At 46.4% G+C, this 21,626-nt stretch overlaps 1 protein-coding gene across 4 annotated transcripts in view; it reads left to right on the top strand.

The window, feature by feature from the left end:
* The window catches only part of LOC143824094 (potassium voltage-gated channel subfamily A member 1), a 148,783-nt gene extending 129,477 nt beyond the window's left edge, over positions 1–19,306 (top strand). For all 4 annotated transcript variants that reach the window (XR_013226685.1, XR_013226686.1, XR_013226684.1 and 1 more), the window contains 2 exons: positions 15,774–16,221; positions 17,565–19,306. The gene's annotated coding sequence lies outside the window, so the exon portion shown is untranslated. The remainder of the gene's footprint in view (positions 1–15,773; positions 16,222–17,564) is intronic.
* The last annotated feature ends 2,320 nt before the right edge of the window (positions 19,307–21,626 follow it).

Here is a 21,626-nt window from a genome sequence, read left to right as displayed (position 1 = left end):
GGTGGCAGATCTGTGGCATGCATCCGCCACGCTCAAGATGCGTCTTTTAATATTCGCTTGAGGATGCGCAGTGGAGTCATGCAAGCCAGTAAAAAGGATGGAGACAAATCTCTACTGCTGCTCCAAACTCACCAATTTGGCTTGTTGTTGTTGTTGCGTTTGCAACCTGCCCTCCCCAGTAGGTTCAGGGTGGGTGACGACATTATAAAATATACAAAAGAATACAATTCACATAATGAAAACAATTGAGACTCCTTTAGGTAGTGAAAAGCAGGGAATAAAAACCAATTCCTCTCCCTTTTTTCTTCTCCTTTTTCCCCCTTCTCCTTTTGACCACTGGTCTAATAATCCCAATGAAAAAGGGTTTTCTTCCAGTTCCCACTCTTTTCTCTTTTCCACCCCATCTACCCTTTCAGATTCTTATCTTTCATATTGCTGTTCTAACATCTGTGGTCACATTCTAACATTCCAGAGAGGGGCTGAATCTACATTCGAGGGCACTTGAGGTATTATGGGGGGGGGACGGGGGGTGTGCAGTCAAAGGATTGCAGTCTGAGGCTCCAGAGGGCAAAATTCTGAAACCTCTCTGCTTCTGAACTCCATTCTGGCCTCCCTGGCTCATCAGACCTCTTTTCTGTTGTACCCAAATCCAGTGCCTTGACCGCTTTTTAGCCTCTACAGCTCCTGCCTTTTCTTTCAATGCAATATGCTCTGTGGGTGGGCATTAAGATCGCTTCCGTCTTCTGTCGGCACCCACAGGGGAGAGAAGATGGTGATAGACAGGGGGATAAACGGCAGACCCAGGGATATCCTGGCTAACCCCATCAGCAGATAGATCAGCATCTGAATAATCTCTCCTTAACGACATGAATTATCTTGTTAATGAAATTGTCCTGTGGATAGCTTCTAAGCAATTATCACAACATTGGAAGCCACTCCAAAGGAGAAGGTAGACTTAAATATAAAAAGATAGTTGGCTTTGTCTGTGTCAGTGATAAGGTGAGCTGTGCTTCTCCGAGGTTTGCAGCTGAACAGTCCCCTGGGAGTAAGCCCCATTGAGGAGACCTGAATGGGGTTTTGAGAAGACCTATTTGTGGGAGTAGCACTGTGAAGTAGTAATTCTGCATGCCAGCACATCAGAGCTGGCTCAGTGGCCAATCTTGCCCTTCTCATCATGTTTTAGGCAGGGTCTTTAAATAAAAAGATTTTTTAGGAGTGCTGCATGATTTTTTTCTCATTTACCTGTTCATTTGCCACCTCATTATTTTAAGAAAGGGAAACTTTTTAAAACCACCGGAGTCCTTTTTTTCACAGCCAGAAGGACTTAAAACTTTTTTAAAAATTTCAAACATGAATATGTAGATTGACAAATCTAGTCACACAAGAGTCGTTGGCTTTTTGGTTTGGAGACAGAGCATCCAAGGTTGTAAAGGTGTGTTTTAAAATATGCATGGGGTGGAGAAAGGGGATACAGAGAACTTTTTCTCCCCTCTCCCAAAATAACTGGGGAAACAAGTTGAATGGGAGGGAATATGAACAGAAGCCCAGCGGCCCCTTCAGGAGTAACATTTATTCCAGTAAGAGCTTTTGTGATTCAGAACTCACTTCATCACATGCCACAGATGGAAAAACAGTAACTGGTCTATCCCCATTCATTGATTTCTGACCCTGCAATTCCTCAACTGTACCTTTGGTGTGGCATCTCTTTCTGTCGCTTTCATGGGAATGTCTGCATGCCCTGGTTGCACCTGGAACCTCACACAGGCTAGCCACTGCCATTTCTCAGGCCTGCAACTTATAACGCTGTCAGTTTTGTAGGGGGCTAAGGAAGTGGAGTAATTGGCCATACTTCTATTTAGTTAAATGAAATAAATTGTGATGGGTGGTCTGAGTTACCGTCTGCAGATTCTCTGTTTGGAGAATCCGAAGGAAAGCCAATACCGGCATGTCCATAAGCGTCTGTTGCTGTAGTTACAAGCAAACGCATTTCCATAACAATGACAGAGGGAACTGTTCCCCTTTAAGCTGAATTGCTGCCCAGACTTTATTGGTAGTAGGTGGCTGTCATCCTGATGTCACCTATAGCAGGGGTAGTCAACCGGTGGTCCTCCAGATGTTCACGGACTACAATTCCCATGAGCCCCTGCCAGCAAACGTTGGCAGGGGCTCATGGGAATTGTAGTCCGTGAACATCTGGAGGACCACAGGTTGACTACCCCTGACCTATAGTACACCTTAAAATAAGCCGGAGAAGCGGCAAGGGCTGTGGCTCAGTGGCAGAACATCTGCCTGGCGTGCAGAATGTCCCAGGTTCAATCCCCAGCAACTCTAGCCAAAAGGATCAGGTAACAGGTGATGTAGAAGGCTTCTGCCGGAAACCCTGGAGAGCTGCTGCCAATCCGAGTAAGCACTACTGACCTTGAGAACCAGCATGATATAATGGTTAAGAGCAGCGACTACTAATCTGGAGAGCTAGGTTTGATTCTGCCCTCCTCCGTCTGCAGCCAGCTGGGTGACCGTGGGCTGGCCATAGTTCTCTCAGGGCTCTCTCAGCCTCCCCTAACTCACATGGTATCTATTATGGGGAGAGGAAGCATGGGTAATTGTAACTTAAATGGTATCTAGGGTTGTGCACCTCACTATTTGGATCTGGAAATTAGGACAGTGTTTTTCTGATGCCGATTTTTTGTTGTTACTGGTTTGGGAATCCCATCTTCCCTGTCCGTCCCCCCCCCAGGTTCCAGGGGTTTGGGACCATTTTTTTTTTTTGCATTTCCAGCAGCAGGGGGGGGGGTGAAAAGAAGGAAGCCAGCCTTGAACTTACCATGCTAGCATTGTCCTGGCTGGAGACTTCTTGAGAGTATTGACTTAGTTATTGTTTGGGCAGATTTTCTTTTGAATGGATGATTCTCAGGTAGGAAGGCCAGCATTCCGGTTAAGGTGACCAGATTGTCCCATTTTTGGACGGACATCTGGGGGCACCTGGCAAATTGTACTTATGTTGAAATTAAATATATATATATATATTACAATACTATTTTTGCATTCTATGCGTTCTATGAAACTTTTTGTTGCTCCATATAGACCAAAATTTTAATCACACCCCACCCCCCGGTCAATGGTGTCCCGCTTTAACAATGTTAAAATCTGCTTGCCCCCAACTGTCACCTTGATGGAGCAGCTCCTTTTTGCAGGCCTTCTCTAATTGTTTGAAATCATGGAAGGCCCTGATCTCCCCAAGCAGAGCATCCCACCAGGCAGAGGCCAGGGCCAAGTAAGGGGTAGGGGGGGGGCATTCTGATGTCAGTGAATTCTGGCATTTTACAGGCCCTTTGGAACTTTGGTAGCTCTGGGAGGGCCCAGATCTCCATGGTTCTTGTTCTACTGTTTTATCTTTTATTATGCCAATAAAAGTGCTCTATATTGTGTTCCCCAGGCGGGAGTCAAGGGCAAAAGGGCTCTGGCACTGGCTGAGGCCAAACACACTTCTTTGGTGGCCAGAGACCACCAGCAAGTTGGCGTTCGGTGAGCGGAGTGCTCTTCGGGGGACCTTCTCAGAGAGGCAGTCCCTCAGACTACACCAGGGGTAGTCAAACTGCGGCCCTCCAGATGTCCATGGACTACAATTCCCAGGAGCCCCCTGCCAGCATTTGCTGGCAGGGGGCTCCTGGGATTTGTAGTCCATGGGCATCTGGAGGGCCGCAGTTTGACTACCCCTGGACTACACAGTTCACTGTTACATTCCCAACAATTTGATTTCAGCCTAGGGCGTTTTATGAAGGATCTGTTGCTTCCCTCCATGCCGTCAGGTATACACAAACATCCAACCGGCGGGTGAGGCATCCACAGTCAATCATGACCTGTAGCCCAAGTGAATGTCTGCTTAACTCATCCACACAGGACGCCCTTTCCCACCCCATTCTCCAGTGTGACTCACGACAAGATGCCTCTGCCTTAATGACTGCCTTCACCATCCAGTTATTATTGCGTAAATAAGTGGTTGGGAGAGCAGCTGGGGAACTGGGTCCATACCCCATTGTCCTTGTTCGATGCTCACAATGTACCTGCCAAGGCAAGTCAATAGTTTGCGGGGATTCTTCCAAAAAGGGTGTGTCAAAAAGCACGAGGCTAATGCATGGAGCGTCCCCCTATGCGATGCATGCATATTGTTCTGCCCACTGGTGTGTTTCAGCCAGAGGTGCAAGACTCCTTTGAACATCTGTAGCACAGTAATGCATTTGGATGTGTGTGGAGAACAGGAAGCATTTTGAGGGAGGCAGTGGATAGATGCTGGTTGTACATAGGAGCATTTTGGAGTGGAGATTGTTGCTAAGGTCCTCTGGTCCAGCCTTATTCCCCCGTTAGCCTGTTAACGGCAGCAAACAATTTGTGTTGTTACCATCTGCTGCCCCGGCCTTCTTTGTTGTGTCTTCTGGGTATGCGTCAGGCAGAAGTTCATCGGCTGTGTAGGAAACAAATGTTTGCGGCAGGCACACAATACTGCTCCTGGCTAGATTTCTGCCTGCACATTCCCCAAGCCTAGTGATTGGCTAAAAACCCACCGTAAACATTTCCTAATTTTATTTTGTGCGATCTGCGGCACACTTCTGTAATTTTTGTGGTTAAAAAGTGCAGTACATGTTAAGTCTCCAGAAATAATATCACTTTGAGAAAGGTTTGACTTTGATTAACAACTGTGAGAAGGGAAAAGTTCTCAAGATAAAGTCAATCTTGTGCCGGGGAGTTTCTCAGAAAGAAGAATGTTGGATTTTAATAAAGTCTAGCAACGTTTCCTTGACATCCGACATATTTCCATGGTCTGCAGTGTTGGGTATTTAATCTGTACTGAGAGCTAGGGTTACCAGCCACGAGTTGGGGGATTCCTGGAGATTTGGGGTTGGGGCCTGGGGAGGCAGTTTGGGGAAAGGAAGAGGGTTCCAATGACAGAGTTCACCCTCCAATGCTGCTCTTTCTCCAGGGAAACTAAGCTCTATAGCAGGAGTGGCCAAATTGTGGCCCTCCAGATGTCCATGGACTGCAGTTCCCATGAATTGTATGCTGGCAGGGGCTCATGGGAATTGTAGTCCATGGACCGCAGGAGAGCCACAGTTTGGCCACCCCTGCTGTATAGTTTGGAGATCGGTTGTAATTATGGGAAAGCTCCAGGCTATTGGGAACTGATATTTTTCTGCCTGCTTCTGCACAGCTGTATGGTGCACCTTTGCAACTTTCAGCTCCCCCCCCCCCTGGCTTTTCTACATTGTTCCCCAAACCCGCTTTATGATGTTCTTTTTGGCGAGGTAGCTGCTGTGTCCTGGGAAGGTTCGCCCCACCGCAGTGCCTGAATTCTGTTTCAGTCTCCTTTAGCAACCGTTCCCCTCTTCTCCAGACCACTGTTGGGCTTTTTCGGTGTGTTTCTTTCAATCGCAATTGTTAGAGCACCATATCATTATAACAACCTGTCTCCTAAGACATTTCATTTAAAAACAAGTCTCTGTCCTCTGTCAGTGCAGAAATGAAAGAGGAAAGGCATACCTCTGCAACAAAACGGGCCAAAGATCCTTTTTAATTTTTTTAAAAAAAGAAAGCTAGCAGAATAAATCATTATAATGGCATAATGAGTGAGTGGTCTAGCAACTGCAGATTTCATTATCCTGCAAAGTCCCTGGGTGATGCCAGAAAGGGAAAAGGGCTGCTGTGGGGAAGGGATGGGTGCAGGGAAACACTCCATATGCTCAACAGCAAAAAAGAAAAACATGGGAAATCATGGCTGTGTGGAAGACCCCACTGATGCTATTGAACTGCATGTATCTCTTGATGCAGTGGGTACTAGACACTCTAGTTCGATTCCTCACTCCCCACATGCAGCCAGCTAGGTGACTTTTGGGCCATCACAGGTGTGCTTTAAAAAAAAAATTATTCTCCCACCCATTTGGGAAATCCCTCGAGGGCCATCAGGAAACCCTGGGGTTTCATAAAACCCTGGTTGAGAAAGCCTGATCTATCCTATGTCATTAGGTCTACTCTATAGCTGAATTGGGCTGGTTCTTATCTGTAGCTTATTGTTTGTTTGTTTGTTTGTATTTATTTATTTATTATATTTATATACCGCCCTCCCCAGGGGCTCAGGGCGGTTTACATAATAACATAAGAACAATACGTGGAACAGTCTATAAAACATTTGAATAACTGATAATTGTAAAAATATAACATTATAATAGTATAACCAGTAAACAATACAACAGTGCAACAATACAAACAGGTCCAGAGTGTATAGGTGGTGTTCTGAGGGGGGGGAGGGGGGAGCAGGGGCCCTTTGGTCACTGTTGGTTATGTCTGGTCTCAGCCAAAAGCCTGGCGGAAGAGCTTGGTGTTGGAGTGGGGTGGAACTGACCATGGTTCATTCCCAGACACTGCCTCCATACTATTCAGAACAATACTTATTTGTACAGTGTTTGTAATGTTCAAAACCTATAGTCACTATATTATATTCCTTTCAGCAGACCTATAAAGTAGGCCATTGAAGTTCTCTCAGAGCTCTCCGTCCCACCTACCTCACAGGGTGACTGTTATGAGGAGAGGAAAGGTAGGTGATCATAGGCCTCTTTGAGACACATGTAGACTGATGGGTGACCTTTGGTCAGTTACAGTTCTCTCATAGCTCTCTCAGGCCCGACTACCTCACAGGGTGTCTGATGTGGGGAGAGGAAGGGTAGGCTATTTATTTATTCACATTTATATGCCGCCCTCCCCAAAGGCTCAGGGCGGTTTACATAGAACTAAGAACTATACAAAGAAGCATACATATAAATAACTGTAACATTGTAAGCCACTTTGACACACATGAAGCCTGCTGGGTGACTTTTGACCAGTCACAATTCTTCCAGAGCTTTTCCAGCCTCACCTGCCTCACAGGGTGCCTATTATGGGGAAAGGAAGGGAGGGTGATCGTAAGCTGCTTTGAGACACAGGAGGCCTGCCAAGTGACCTTGGGCCCTCCACAGCTCTCTCAGAGCTCCGTCAGCCCTACCTACCTCACTGGGTGCCTCTTATGGGGAGAGGGAGGGTAGGTGATTGTAAGCTGCTTTGCGACTTCTTCAGATAGCAAAAAGCAGGGAACAAAAGCCCATCTCTCCTTCTTCCCGCCCACGCTTTCTGAGCTCTCAGTGGAGTTTCTGTTCATTCCAGATTTACGAATTGTACTGCTTCAGCATTCCCCTGGAAGCTTTTTTACCATTTAGAAACACAGCGAAGGGAGAAATCAGAGTATGGGTACGTTAAGGACAGGATTTGCATTCGGGGAAGGCTCTGCGGTTGGGATTAAGGGACATCTGAGCGGAGGAAGCGTGACTAAGCCTTCAATCTTCTGTCCGGCGCACACCCTCTCTCCCCCAGGGAGCCCATCACTCTTTCAGGAGCTTCGGGGCAGGAAGCCGATGGAGGCAGGGCCTGGCCTGAGGTGCCATCAGTGCAAAGTGAACTTAAAGGTCTCTGGCAGCTTCCCACTGGTAACAAAAATAAATAAATCATAAATCATAATTTGCAGCTGTCAGCCTTCCTACAGCACCATCCAAGCCTGTCTAAAAAAAAAACCTGCTCAGATTTGGCTGGCAGCCTGTTAACGAGGGCAAAACCCAAGAGTGGCACAAAGTGAAACTTTTCTGAGCAGGCAGCGTGTGTCTTTCTCTGAGGAAAAGCTCGGAAACACCTCAGAACGGGCTGCCTCAGCCCCCGGTTTCGTGAAACCCTTGATGGCCCTGGAAGGGTTTCCCAAATGGGTGGGAGTTAATTAATTAAATGTGTTAAACACGTATCAGGTGACATGACCATATATGATTGGTTCTCAACCTGGGGGTCTTGATCCCTTTGGGTGCCCATCGACCCTTTCACAGGGGTCACAGCAGGGCGAGCAGCTTGGCTGGGGGGGGGGGGGCGCTGCCACTGTTGCCGCTCTTCCTACAGGCACCCGCGCTCGGCCGCCAGCCCCCCCAGCAGTGCCTCCAGGGCAGCGCAATCTCCCGCCAGACCCTCCAGCTTGGCGGGACAAGAGGCAGAACTGAACTGAGAAACCCCGGGGAAAAAACAATTTCTATACAATCATGAAAAATGGATCTTCACGCCATTGGTCAGTTTCGGTTTCATTTCTGTGAAAGAACCCTTGCATCATTTTATGGTTGGGGGGTCACCACAACATGAGGAGCTGTATTGAAGGGTCGCAGCATTAGGAAGGTTGAGAACCACTGCCATATATGGTCATGTCGACCCGCCCCCCCCCTCCCAAAATGGCCAAGGATAGGCCTGGAGGAAGTGGTAAGGGGAGGGGCCTCAGGTGGGCATGTATTCAGCTACGCTGACCAATTCTGCACGATTTGTGGTAATGTGGTTTTCTAGATGGCCTCAACCATAAGCCTGGCGAAAGAGCTCCATCTTGCACACCCTGTGGAACTCGGCAAATTCTGTCGGGGCCCTGATTTCCCCTGGGAGCTCGTTCCACCAGGCAGGAGCCAGGGCTGAGAAGGCCCTGGCTCTGGTTGAGGCCTGGCATATTTCTTTAGGGCCAGGGATCCTTAGCTGGTTGGTGCTGCTGGATAATTCTGAACATATATTCTCTTGGGTACAGACACCTTACCTTCAGTCTCACAGTGAAGATCCTTGTGCTGTGGTTGCAGCTGCTGCCAGATTCTTAAAAAAGAGTTTCCCTGCTAATCTGATCTCCAGTGGCCAATCAGAAGCCGTCCTGGGCAAAAGTCCCATCTGCCCCCACCCACTGTCTCAAAACAGTTGTCAGCATCAGTGGGCACCCTGTTGGAGAGCCCTGCCCTAGGGCACAGTGACCCCTTCCAAGCTATGGCCCCAAACTGGAGTGGCTTGTTCTGAAAAGAAGCCCAGGGGATGAGACAGGGTCTTGCTAATATCTAATGATGCGTAGAGGAGATAGTAATCAGGGTGTCCCTGCTCACTGTTAGGGTTCCAGGTTTTGTTAAACTGGAGAGGGTTCAATGAAATAGTAGCCTAACCCTTTCCCCATCTTCCAAAGAAAGAGTTTATGGTTCCTGGACTGATTATGCACAGGGCAGAAAGGCCAGGCTGGCAGTGGCAGGGAAGTGGGGCTAATCCCTGTGTACACATGACATCGCTGTCATCCGGGCCCCCTTCTGGCCCCGGCCCACGTTAGGGGCTCTGGTGGCCTGCAGCAAGGCAACACGGATTCTTCCGCGTTCCCTGTATTGCCTTGGTGGCCAGCAGAGGCCCAGCTGAGACAGCCCTGTGCATAAAGGAAGGGGCCCAGATCCTCCCCCACACCTATAGTGTCCCTGCAGGGACGCAAAACTCCCTGTTTGGCTCCGCGGTGCTATGGAGCTGAACGAGCTGTTTCTACACCCCCATGACGGTGGGACCACGGGGTAGACCATGTGCGCTGGGGGATAATTGGTCCAGGTGAGTTAAAAGTATAAAAGATAAAAGAACCTGTTGTATTACCGAGCCAATGGATTTACTGCCCAACCTGTAACACTTGATATAATTAGCTTTGAAAGACACCAGTTCCGTCTCTGACATGAAGCCTTCAACAGGTGCCAAATTATGAACTGGGGGCTCAGCTTGGATTGATTCAGGCACCTCTGAAGCTAAATATAGGTCTAGCTCTGCGGCAGATTATATGAGGTCCCTTTATACTTGCCATTGTTTTGCACATGGGTCACTTTGATGATATAACAGCACTGCACTTGGCTCTTTAGGTTTCCCTTTCCTATTCCTAAGCAGGTATAATAGTCTACTTCTAAAAGGTTTCATTTTGCAGTAGATCTACTTGTAATTCAGAATAGCTGCAACTCAAAAGACATTCAGCAACATTTTCATGGTCAGGACAGGCAGTCGGGAGGGTGGTGGAAGGACAGCCGTCTCCTGAGATGTTGTATTTTAGAACAGGGGTAGTCAACCTGTGGTCCTCCAGATGTCCATGGACTACAATTCCCATGAGCAAACACTGGCTGGGGCTCATGGGAATTGTAGTCCATGGACATCTGGAGGACCACAGGTTGACTACCCCTGTTTTAGGGCATTGATTTACATTTGACCTCTGCCCTCGCATCCTTACAGGGTACCTTCTGAAAACCAGGAAAGATGAGGGCGCTATACTGTGAATTATCCAAGAACCGAGTGACATTCCAAATGGCATTTCCAAATGGAAAAACGTTTTGCCAGAGAGGTGCACTTAAAACAGGGACTGTGTTTAGCACTACGGAGGTTAGAAAAAGTGTCCTTTGTAGTTGTTTCAGGGTACTTGGACATCAGGAATAGGGTTGCCAGCCATGCCTCAGCAAATGTTGGGAGACTTTGAGTACGGTGCCTGGGGAAGGTGCAGTTTTAGGAGATGTGACATAATTTCTGAGTGATGCTTTAGAAATTTCCCCTAATCTCTATAGTAAAGAAGAAGAAGAAGAAGAAGAAGAAGAAGAAGAAGAAGAAGAAGAAGAAGAAGAAGAGTTGGTTCTTATATGCCGCTTTTCCCTACCCGAAGGAGGCTCAAAGCGGCTTACAGCCACCTTCCCATTCCTCTCCATAGAGGGGAAATTACTAGAACAGGGGTTCTCACCCTGGGGGTCGGGACCCCTTTGGGTGTTGAACAACACTTTCACAGGGTTCGCGGCAGGGCAAGCAGCTTGGCAGGGGGGATGGGTGCCTTCCACACAACAGCCTTGAGATAGAGATAGAGCATTCATCTGTCTGGAGCAGCGGAAAAGAGCGAGATCGGCATGGTGGGACAAGACGCAGAACTGAACTGAGAAACCCCGGAAAAAAAAAACAATTGATATACAATCATGAACAATGGATCTTCATGCCATTGGTCACTTTCAGTTTAATTTCTGTGAAAAACTTGCATAATTTTATGGTTGGGGGTCACTACAACATGAAGAACTGTATTAAAGGGTCGCGGCATTAGGAAGGTTGAGAACTACTGCAATAGAGCATTTCTGACCTTTGATTCTCACGCTCCAAGACCATTTCCTCAATGCTGATTTACCTCCCTTTCCCCACGGGTTGAATCCCCAACAGGTTCTTCATCCCGAAGTAGGGCTTTTTGTTTGGTGTTTTCTTCATTTTCCCAGGAAGCCATCCGCTTTCATGCTCTCCACATTTGTTTTGCGATTTAGGGGAGACTCCTGTCATGACGTTCATCATTTTACTTTTTTCATTTTGTTTTGAGCATATGTTGGTAATGTTGCACAATAACACTGTAAAGCTTTCAAACCCACACATGCTATTTTGTCTACCATGAGAAGTCTCCCGCCTTCCCCCAGTATGTTTGCTGCAAGTTTCTTTTAAAAGGGTCTTTGCGTCACTTCGTTGAAAAATAACTTTGAAACTTTGAAGCCCCTAACCTTTAACAGTGCCGATTTCAGATTCAGTGTCCGAAAGCACCTTTGTTTTCAGAAGCTGTGAGGTTACTTGTTGCTTTGACATCCAGGCTCCAGAGTTTTTCTTATACTGACCGTTTATTAACATAAAGGGTATTGAATAATTTCCATCTTGCCAATGAGTTAACGATGCAAAACTTGGATTAAAGTTTTTCTCTGCAGATGGCAGTCACAGGCACCATCTAGTAGAGTTATGTTTCATTTGAGTCTTACATTTTCAGTGTACACAAGAAAGCCTGCATTGGATTCCTTGACTTCGGGGGAGGGCGGTATATAAATATAAATATAAATAAATTGTGGTATGTTTTGCTATGTGCTTTTCACTGCCCAAAAGAGTCTCTAAGCAGCTTAGAATTACCTTCCCTTCCTCTCCCCACAAAAGGTGCCCTGTGAGGTAGGTGAGGCTGAGAGTGCTTCTGATAGGACAGCTCTGTGAAAACAGTACTATCAGGGCTGTGACAAGCCCAAGGTCACCCAGCTGGCTGCATGAGGAGGCGCCCTCCCTTTGCCATGCTAGTTTTTAATTTACAGGGAATGATTAATGTAGGGAAATGCTGAAAAATGTAGTCCTTTACATGAGATCTGAAGCCATCCAGTCCATGCTACCACTTCAGCTTTCTGCCATCTCATGACCACCTTATTGTCATGTTCGTCTCTGTCACATGCCATAGCAGCTTGACCAAAGTCCCAAGATGTCCCTTGGGCAGTTGGTTGGTTCTACTCTTCCAAGTCCCCCCCCCCTCCCGTTTTCTCAAGCACTCTCCAGCCCCAGAAGCCATCTGGTTTCATATCGAGTTTTAAGACTGCTCTTCCTGCTTCTAGGTGCTAAATTATAAATCGCACTTTGAAGATAAGGGGGGTACATTCAGTGTGATTATAGACTGTGGGAAATCAGCTGACAGGGGGGGGGACATGCAAACTGAGCTCTATAATTGTCTCAAGATTTATATGTGAACAGTTTTAGCAACAAAAGTGTTCTATGTAGTCGTTAGTAAACTATTGTAAACTACTGAAAACTCCAATAAACTACTGTAAAGTCCACTAAACTACTGAAAGTTCTTTTCTAAGACTCAGAGTTGTATTCTTGGGAAGAATTGGCACAGAACATGCCACTTATTCTACTTCAGGCTTAGACCAGGCCTGTGCATGCATGCGTAGGCTGTATTGTTCAAGCATGTATGTTAAATGGAAAAGATGCTCTTTTTTTTTTTGTTCAGCGCAGAAAGGCAACAGCCTGCATCTCATAGTTTTTACATGAAACATCCTGATTGGTTGGTTGGTGTGCCTGCCCCAAATGGGCTGCTTAGTCTTGTTTTACAGAGAGGCCTTGAGGAGAGGAGAAACCAGATATTTCTTCAGATCAGCTAGAAATGCCACACTAAAGGGAGATTGGGAGCCGAAATGCTGGTTTGGAAGGCCATTTTTAGCACTCAGCTGTTTAATTTACTTGGGAATGTGTGACATTCCTGAATTTTAAATGAATCTGCTCCTTTGGCTGTTACAGCGTGTGAAGTTAGAGGCTTGAAATGGAGATCTCAACAGGAGAAACCGAGTTAATCTTTTGTGAAAGGCTATATCATGTGTGTCTGTTAACTTTTCTCTCCCAGTTTCTTTAAAAAAAGAAAAGAAAAAGCGTTTAGACCAGGCACTGTGCTAACTGGTGGACTGTATTGTATGTACAGAAATTCATGCATGTCAGCTCCACCAGAACACACCAGTGGCTAGCCTTTACCACCAATTTATTACAATTTACCGAAGGCACAGAATATCAGTTAATACTCCACTAACAATGCCATCCTAAGCAAAACACACCCTTCTAAACCTTCTGAACTCTTCTTAGGATGGCATTGTATTTGAAAATCTTAAGGGGAGTGTTTAGTACTTTTTATTTTTATTATTTTTATTTATATATCGCCCCCCCTTGCGGCTCAGAGCAGTTTACATTTTAGCAAGACAAGGTAAAAACGTTTGAGGGGGCTGGCCTGTTCTCTATATTTTTGTGGTCTCTGTTTATATAGATCAGGGGTAGTCAAACTGTGGCTCCAGATGTCCATGGACTACAATTCCCAGGAGCCCCTGCCAGCGAATGCTGGCAGGGGCTCCTGGGAATTGTAGTCCATGGACATCTGGAGGGCCGCAGTTTGACTACCCCTGATATAGGTCCAACCTCCTTCCAACTACCTGTCCACCTGTCCAGATACAGCTAGATGCGCTTGGAGGGTAAACATTCATTAAACACATTCAAGAAAAAGAAATATCATAATCGATGGGCTAACACACAGTGGGTTGGATCCAGTGGATCCAGTCTATTAGCTGAGGTACGTTCCTCTGGTGACAGGAGCTTTCTTCTGACACAAGAAGCTCTTCTGAGGATCAGGTCTTCAGGATCAAGCTCACAGCAGCCAGTCAAGAGTAGCACTAAGCTCAAGAGGCAATTGGTGGGAGGCCTCCTACCCCAACACAGAAGTGTGTTCTTCCTTTTCGCTTTCTCTCTCTCCCTCCTGACTCTGATAAGTTTTAATTAGTTTGCAACCTGGCACTGCCGTCCTAAACTGAAGGTCAGTATTCCCGGACCATTAAAATCAGTCAAGGGTGTAACTCTGCTTAGCATGGCTCTGGGTTGGAGACTTTGGGTGTGAAGCTAGGAGTGGGCGGGATTTGAGGCAAGGAGGGACCTCAATGGAGTATAATGCTATGGAGTCCCCTTTCTAAAGCAGTCATTTGCTCCAGGGGAACTCATCTCTTTATGCTGGAGATGACCTGTCATTCCAGGGAATTCCCAGGTCCTACTTAGGGACTGGCATTCCTACATGGTGTTGTGAACCTAGCTTTGCTGTGGTGCTTTGAGCAGATGCTGTGTCGATGCATGTCGTAGTGGTGCAAACAAAGAACATCTCTCTGTGAAACTTAATGAGTTGATGGCAAGACTACATTGGGTTTGTCATTGTTTTCCATTGGCCAGGATCATACACAGTTGTGTGGTTGTGGGAAAGTTCCATGGGGCTTAGGAGAGCTCTTAGCATCCAGGGAATTGCCATATTGGGAAAGGAAGTTCCGGTATGGTGAAAGTGTGATTCACCAAGTGGTGAGTCCATGTACAAGGAGATTCCTTTGGACAAGGCCCAGTCTTAAACTGTATTGTTTGCCAGCAGTGGACCAATCGCTGTGTTTTACAAGGGACCCTCAATTATAGTTTGGTAAAGAGGCCTGGATTACAGTACAGTGTCTTTGGAGTGTGTTTGCAGACCAGGGATTGTGCTACTTTCTGCTTGGCATGAGTTCTGGGCTCAGAACGTACCTATTTATTTATAGTTACATTTATTCTCTTCTCTTTGGGGATTCAGGGCGGCTCACAACATAGTAAGTTACATAAATAGAATAAAACAGGGATCTAAGGATTTAATTAAATGCATGGATTTAAAAACATTAAAACCACAAATTAGACACTAAATTGCTCGAGTCTCTACGCTGTGGGAGAAGGCAGGGGACGGTCACAAGAACCTTCAAACTGAGGTCTAGTTTGGTGGGTTTCTGGCATTAGCAAACCATTGATAATCCATCAATCACTTTTGAAAACAAAACCCACACCATCTTTTTGTTTGAAACTGTGGCTAGATCAGCCTTTATCAACTCTTTTACCATCAAGAAACCCTTGACATATTCTTCAGGCTTAGAGAAACCCCAGAAGTGGCACCATCATGCAGAATATGGTTGGGAAGCAGAGCTGTGGACACGCCTACCTGAGACCCCTCCCCTTCCCACCCCCTCCAGGCCCATCATTGGTCATGGGGGGGTCAACATGACCATATATGGTCATATTACCTGATAAATGTTTTTGACAAATTTTAAAAATATATAACAAATTAATTAATTCCCCCTCATCTGGGAAACCCTTCCAGGGCCATCAAGAAACCCCAAGGTTTTATGAAACCCTGGTTTAGAAACCCTGGGCTAGGTAGATTCTGAGATGGTCGGGAGGATTTCAGCTGTATAAATACTTTAATTATTTAAGATCCATTCAAATGAATGCCTGTTTCTCTTCTAAAATGCTGACGGCAGAACAAGGGAAGACAACAGCTAGCATCAAAATATAAGAGCAAGTTGAATGGCGACCATGCAAACTAGCATTTTATAGAAGAAAGAAGAGATGTGATCTTATTTAAATTTCTTTAAGCCCTGAGATCCTGGCTACACATTGCACCCATCATAGGGGGGTGGGGTGTGAAGACACAAATAAGCCACAGTTGTATTGCTGAGAATTTTGAAGGTTCCCTGGAGAAAGAGAAGAAATTGGATATGATCACTGAAGCACCAGCTATATTTCCCTATTATTGATCTGTTCCTTTTCTCCTTTAGGTCATTGTCCCTAGGTTGGGATGAGAAGACACAGGAACCATTCCCTGCTTTGGAAACAAACCTAGAACATTGGAAATAAACATAGACAAGATGACCAGCAGCTCCATGATTCCCCCTTCCAGTTTTCTTGCTCTGTCTCCAAAGAAGACTCCAGAATAACGGATAGAGCCGGGGTTACACACGAGTGATCCCAGAGGAACAGCGGTATCGGTCTATTGCTGCAGAAAGGAACAGGAGTCTTGTAGCACCTTGATGAGCCCACACCGCTTTGTTAGGGAAGATTTGTTGGACTCCAGCCCATTTGTATCTGAAGGAGCGGTCTCTGACCCACGGGAACATAATGCTGGAATCAAATATTGTCATAGTTCAAGATGTCACAAGGCCCTGTCTGTTTGGAGTTTACAAGACATCATTGCCCCACGTTAGGAGCATAGCGTGTTGCCTGAAGGTAGGACCCCTCCTTGAATTTCTGAGTCAAGCTTAGGGCCAAACCAGGCTTAGGGCCAAACCAGGCTTAGGGCCAAACCAGGATAAAAGATCTACATTTACCATCTTCTGTGTGTGTATTTAAAAGGGTGACGGGGGGAGCTAATTAACAGTCTTGGGAGACTGCTTTGAAGAATGGGGGAATGGGCCTGTGGGTGAGGGGGTGTTTAATCCTTTTATTCCCAGGCTTCATCCATAATTTAAAATGCCCTTCCGAACCTACAGTTAGCCATGTGGGGGTGGAAAGTCCGGGGCCCCGACTCTTGTCTCTTCCGCTGCACAGAGCAAGATGCAGCTTGGGAGGGTGTTTAAAGGCAGGTTAAAGGTTGCTCCGTCTTTTCCAGCAGATCTTCCAGATGTGGGACCACACATCCTTTTGGCCATCGTCAGAGTTGTCTTAGGTAGAGTTTTCAAATCAAGAGATGTTCCCGAGTGGTTTGCTGTTGCCTGTCTCCGAGTCATGACCCTGGTATTCCTAGGACAGGGGTAGTCAAACTGCGGCCCTCCAGATGTCCATGGACTACAAGTCCCAGAAGCCCCTGCCAGCATTTGCTGGCAGGGGCTTCTGGGAATTGTAGTCCGTGGACATCTGGAGGGCCGCAGTTTGACTACCCCTGTCCTAGGAGGTCACCCGTCCAAATACTAGCCAGAGCTGATGCTGTTAACATACAAGAGCTGATGGGATCAGGATAGATGGAGCTACACTTCAGCTTTCTAAATGTCAGGTTATATTCATACATTTGGGAATTGATTCCCGGATTAGTAACCATAGAAAAGAGAGATGGTCCTTTGTTTTTTTAGTGAACTTCTAGACATGACCTGAAATGGACTTTGCATTCCTTGCATCTCTATTTCAATTAATGTATGTATGTATAAGACTTTATTGTTTACAGCCATAGACCATTACAACGTTAGCAATATCATAGCCGTTGATATAAAAAACAGTAAAATAATTAAAACAATATATGCAGTGGTCCATAGATAATAAAAGACGATAAGAATTCGGGTCTCTAGCTCTCTGGTGGTGTAAATTTGGCTCGAATTTTCCTTGCTGATAGTGCAAATAATGAGACATTATAACTGGTTAGGGGGCTGGTATTCAATAATAAAAAGACGATTTTGTCTGAATTTGCAAGGAGTTTCAATTAATGAAATATTGCACTAAATCTGAACCAGGTTTTGATCTTGAGCTCATACAAACAGACTCCAAGCGTGGATTCTCTTGGTTTGTTTGACATTTGGTTTGCTTGATAGTGTTGAAATCATCAAATAATGTATTTTCCCCCCACCTCTTTTATCTTCCAGAGGCTGTATGCGAAGATATGCAGGGCACATTTTTTTACAGTTCTTACTAGGTCTCCTGTTGGTTTCTTTTCTTTCTTTTTTAATTTATATTTACACCTTCAATTTAACTTATTGGGGTTTTTTTGTATATAATGTATTTTTATTTCCACATTTGTAAAAAATGTTTATTTTTTCATTTATGCAAAAACGGGCATAATTGTGGATGGATGTTTTATGTAATTCGTGGGATATGTTTCGTTGTCATTTGCTATCCTGGCTTTTCTGAAAAAGCACAAATTTGGCAGACAGTTTGGTGTTTTTTTGTTTTGTTTTTTAATTCACTCATGATTTGGTCATGTTTTGAAGGTAGATACGAAGTCTCCGCAGTTTCAGCAGAAAAGGTTAGAGAGAATGGTGGGGCAGAACAACATGGCTGCTGGTGAAAGCCAATATTCTCAACCAGAACATCAGCAACTAATGGGGATTGGGGAGGCAGGAAAATAAGCAAAAGAAATTGGAAAGTTTTCATCTTGTGTGTTTACTTCAATCATGTTGCTGGCTCAGTGGCTTGAGGAGAGCGGTGCAGTGGCACATGAACTTGCTTAATCTGTTCTGTTGAAGAAGACAAAGAGTTGGTTTTATACCCCACTTTTCTGTACCCAAAGGAGTCTCAAAGCGGCTTACAATCACCTTCCCTCCCTCTCCCCACAACAGACGCCCTGTGAGGGAGGTGGGACTGAGGGAGCTCAAAGGCTGCTCTGTGTGATAACATGAGAACAGCACTATCGGGACTGTGACTATCTCAAAACCACCCAGCTGGCTGCATGTGGAGGAGAAGCGGGGAATCAAACCCAGCTGGCCAGATTAGAAGCCGCTGCTCTTAACCACTACACCAAGTTGGTTCTTAGATTATACTTGCTAGGTGTAAATAAATACATTTTGCTTACACCCCTTAGCCGTCTTAGAAGAGGCAATCCCATTGTTCTCCCACATAGGGAAGGGAACATGCTATTCCCAAGTTCACATCGCTAGTCATGACCTGGGATTAATTTTGCAAACAAAAAGGTCTGGCCATAGGAAGAGAAGCTGCCTTTGGTCTTAGTGGTTCCCATTAATTTCCTTCCCCTAACCTTGTCCAAAAATACTTCCTCCTGTCTAAATCACTTTTTGTTGAGCTTGTTATGGTGGGAACAAAAGATCATATCCAAAACCTAGTTTCCTACTGAAGAGGCTAGGGATGCCAGCATCCAGGTCGGCCCTGGGGATCTCCTGGAATTATAGTTCATCTCCAAACTATAGAGATCAGCTCCCCTGGACAAAGTGGATGCTTGGGAGAGCAGACTCTGGGGCATGGTACCCCACTGAGGTTGCTAAATCCCCAGGAGTTTCCCAACCTGGATCCAGCAACCCTAACTTCCCGTCCCCTACCTGTGGCCCCTGGCAGCCCTAGAGGAGCCTGACCTACCAATTCGGTTGCATAGACTCACTACACACCACAAGGGTATCTGTTGAAGGTAGGCATTATGTGACAGGCAAGCAAAGGTCAAGGAAGGAGATGCACTGAGGCCAAGTTCACACACCCACACACATCACTTGTTTCCTCTGCTCTGCCATGTGAACCGACACCATTAAAAAGCACAACTGCCTGAGAGGGTGTGAAAGTTCCATCCCCTCACTTGATGCTGTGAAGAGGAGTCATCATTTATGAACCTGTTCCCAGAAGGATTTAAGTCCAATTTCCTCTGTATCTCATAGCTTGGCGGGTGGGGTGGGGTGGGGTGGGGTGGGGGGGATAAATCCCATAGAGGGAAAGTGATCTGAATTAAAACCCACGCCTTAAATGTCAGAACTTCATTCCGGGGTCAGGGGGATTGGGGAGTCACAGTGACCCGCAAACAATCAGCACTGAGTTTTCTGTCAAAAAGTCTGGCCTCTCCCTGCGAGATTCCGGCAGCCGGAAAGGCATTTGGTTGCCTGTGATTTCTTGCCCCTCTGTAGCCTCGCTTCTGTTTCACTTTCTTCCGGAGGCGAAGGGCAATCAATGCTGGGCTGTCCCGCTGTATTCTCACAACAGGTGGATTAAGTTGAGAGACTGGCACCGGAGACCTTGATTCGGATCTCCTGCAGTTGTTTTGTTTTTTTAAAGAGCAAATTAGCGGTCTCAAGACAGCTGCTCTGAGGACCCGGAAGGATTGCTTGTGGAAGAGGGGCTTAGCTCTTTCCTCTCCTGCCTCCTGCACAATTCCGAATGCTCCTCCAAGGTGTCACTTTGCTCTGTAGGCATTTCCCCTCTTGACTTTATACATTTTCAGGAGGCTGCAGTGGAGTGCCCTTCTCAATAGAAGGGACTTGCGCTCTCCAGCGGCCTGCACTCCTCTCTCTTACATCAAGCCATTTTTGCCTCGCCTGCTGAATTCACAGATTTGGATTTTGTTGGTTTGTCCACTGAGAATTTTCCCAGCCAGAAGAAGAAGAGCTGCTTTTTCGTACACCACTTTTCACTACCCAAAGGAGTCTCAAAATGTCTTACAATCACCTTCCCATCCGCTCCCCATAAGAGACACCTGGTGAGGCCGAGAGAGCTCTGTGAGAACTGTGATTGGCTCAAGGTCACCCAGCTGGATTCATGGGGAGGAGCAGTGGGGAATCAAACCCGATTCTCCAGATTAGAGGCTGACACCTTTAACCCCTGCACTATGCTGGCTCCCAGAAAAGCAATTCTGTATTTCCAGCGTCGCACAGTACTGCGGAGATAAGGAATGCCATCACTGTTTCTTAATTTTGGGGCCAGATGTAGCCCACAACAAAATCCACTTGGGAAACAACTTTTCCAGGTTCTTTTGGAGCTGTGTGTTTGTTTCTAATTTTGGGGGGTTGTCATTCATCCAGTATGATGCTCTTCCAAAGGAAGGAAGAAAGAATCCCCCACATCAGGTGGGGGAGCTTCTGACTTCCAATGACATCGTGTTTCCGTCCTTTATTTTCAAATCTCGGCGCACTAAAATATAACTGGGATTGCTGTTTCCAATCTTGGCATACAACTGTCGTGTGTACAGGTCGTGTTCCCTCCTGGGTTGCCAGCTTTTCTCTCTGGCTGTGCTCCTGTCCCTTTAAGAGCAGTCCCAGGGGCAGGAAAAGTCACTGCAGACTCTGCTGCAAGGGAGAAGAACGAAGGTGGGAATCAACTACTGCTAAAGTGGCGTCTGTCACGTTGCTGCAAAAGGCGCAGGAACAGGGCCTGGAAGAGCCTTGGCAACCCTAAACACCAACCAGAAAGGTAGTCTTAACCGGACTCAATAACATTATCCCCTTTCTCTTTATGTTGATATCGGTATTTGGAAACAAAAAATTGTGTTGCCTGTATTTTTCTTCCTGCCTTTTTTTTTGTCGGTGTCTCTTAATTTAATAAAAAACTTTACTTTTGCCTCAAAATTCCTTGCCTTTTTTTTGTGCAGCAGTAACAGTGCCATCTCTGTACATGGCACTGCATGGGTTTAGATGACTTCGTCTCCATCCCCTCATGGCAGGACCAGCATCAGCATTCCTTGAAGTAGAATATCTGCCAGGACCCAAGGCTTGGGGGGAGGGAGGGACACTGTCACTGACCCTTTGCCCCCGTCCCTGCTCTGCCATCTGCTTGTGCCCTTCCATAGTGCCTGCCACATGGGACTGCCCAGCGCCATGCTGCTTGATACCATTGGAGAAGGGCTTGAGGGCAGAAGAGGGACACTTAGGTGGCCAGGCCGGTGGGGAGGGGGTAAATAGAGAGAAAAGGGCCCCTGGGCACTTTCGGCCCAAACCCCGGAGCTGCCCCTCCTCCTGGCAAGACAGGCTGACAGAGGCACAGGGGTTGGAGGGAATACCAGTCGCTTTCTGTCCTGCTGATGGCTGGGGGTGGGGGGAGCAGAGCCCCTGAGGTGCAGTGGTGCCCTCCTCACAGAGTTACTCATCGTCTACATTTGACAAAATACAGAAGTGGGGCCACTTCAGTTTCCTGGGTCTAATGCTTGTGGCTCCAAAATCAAAACTGTAGCAGCCTTTTAGACTTGGATCAGACCTGCAGACCTCTCCAGCCTTGCTAGG

The sequence above is a fragment of the Paroedura picta genome, chromosome 14 (genome assembly GCF_049243985.1).
Source record: "Paroedura picta isolate Pp20150507F chromosome 14, Ppicta_v3.0, whole genome shotgun sequence".
In the NCBI taxonomy this organism is placed as follows: domain Eukaryota; kingdom Metazoa; phylum Chordata; class Lepidosauria; order Squamata; family Gekkonidae; genus Paroedura; species Paroedura picta.
The sequence above is the reverse complement of the archived record's forward strand: the minus strand, read 5'-3'. Positions and strand labels throughout refer to the sequence as shown.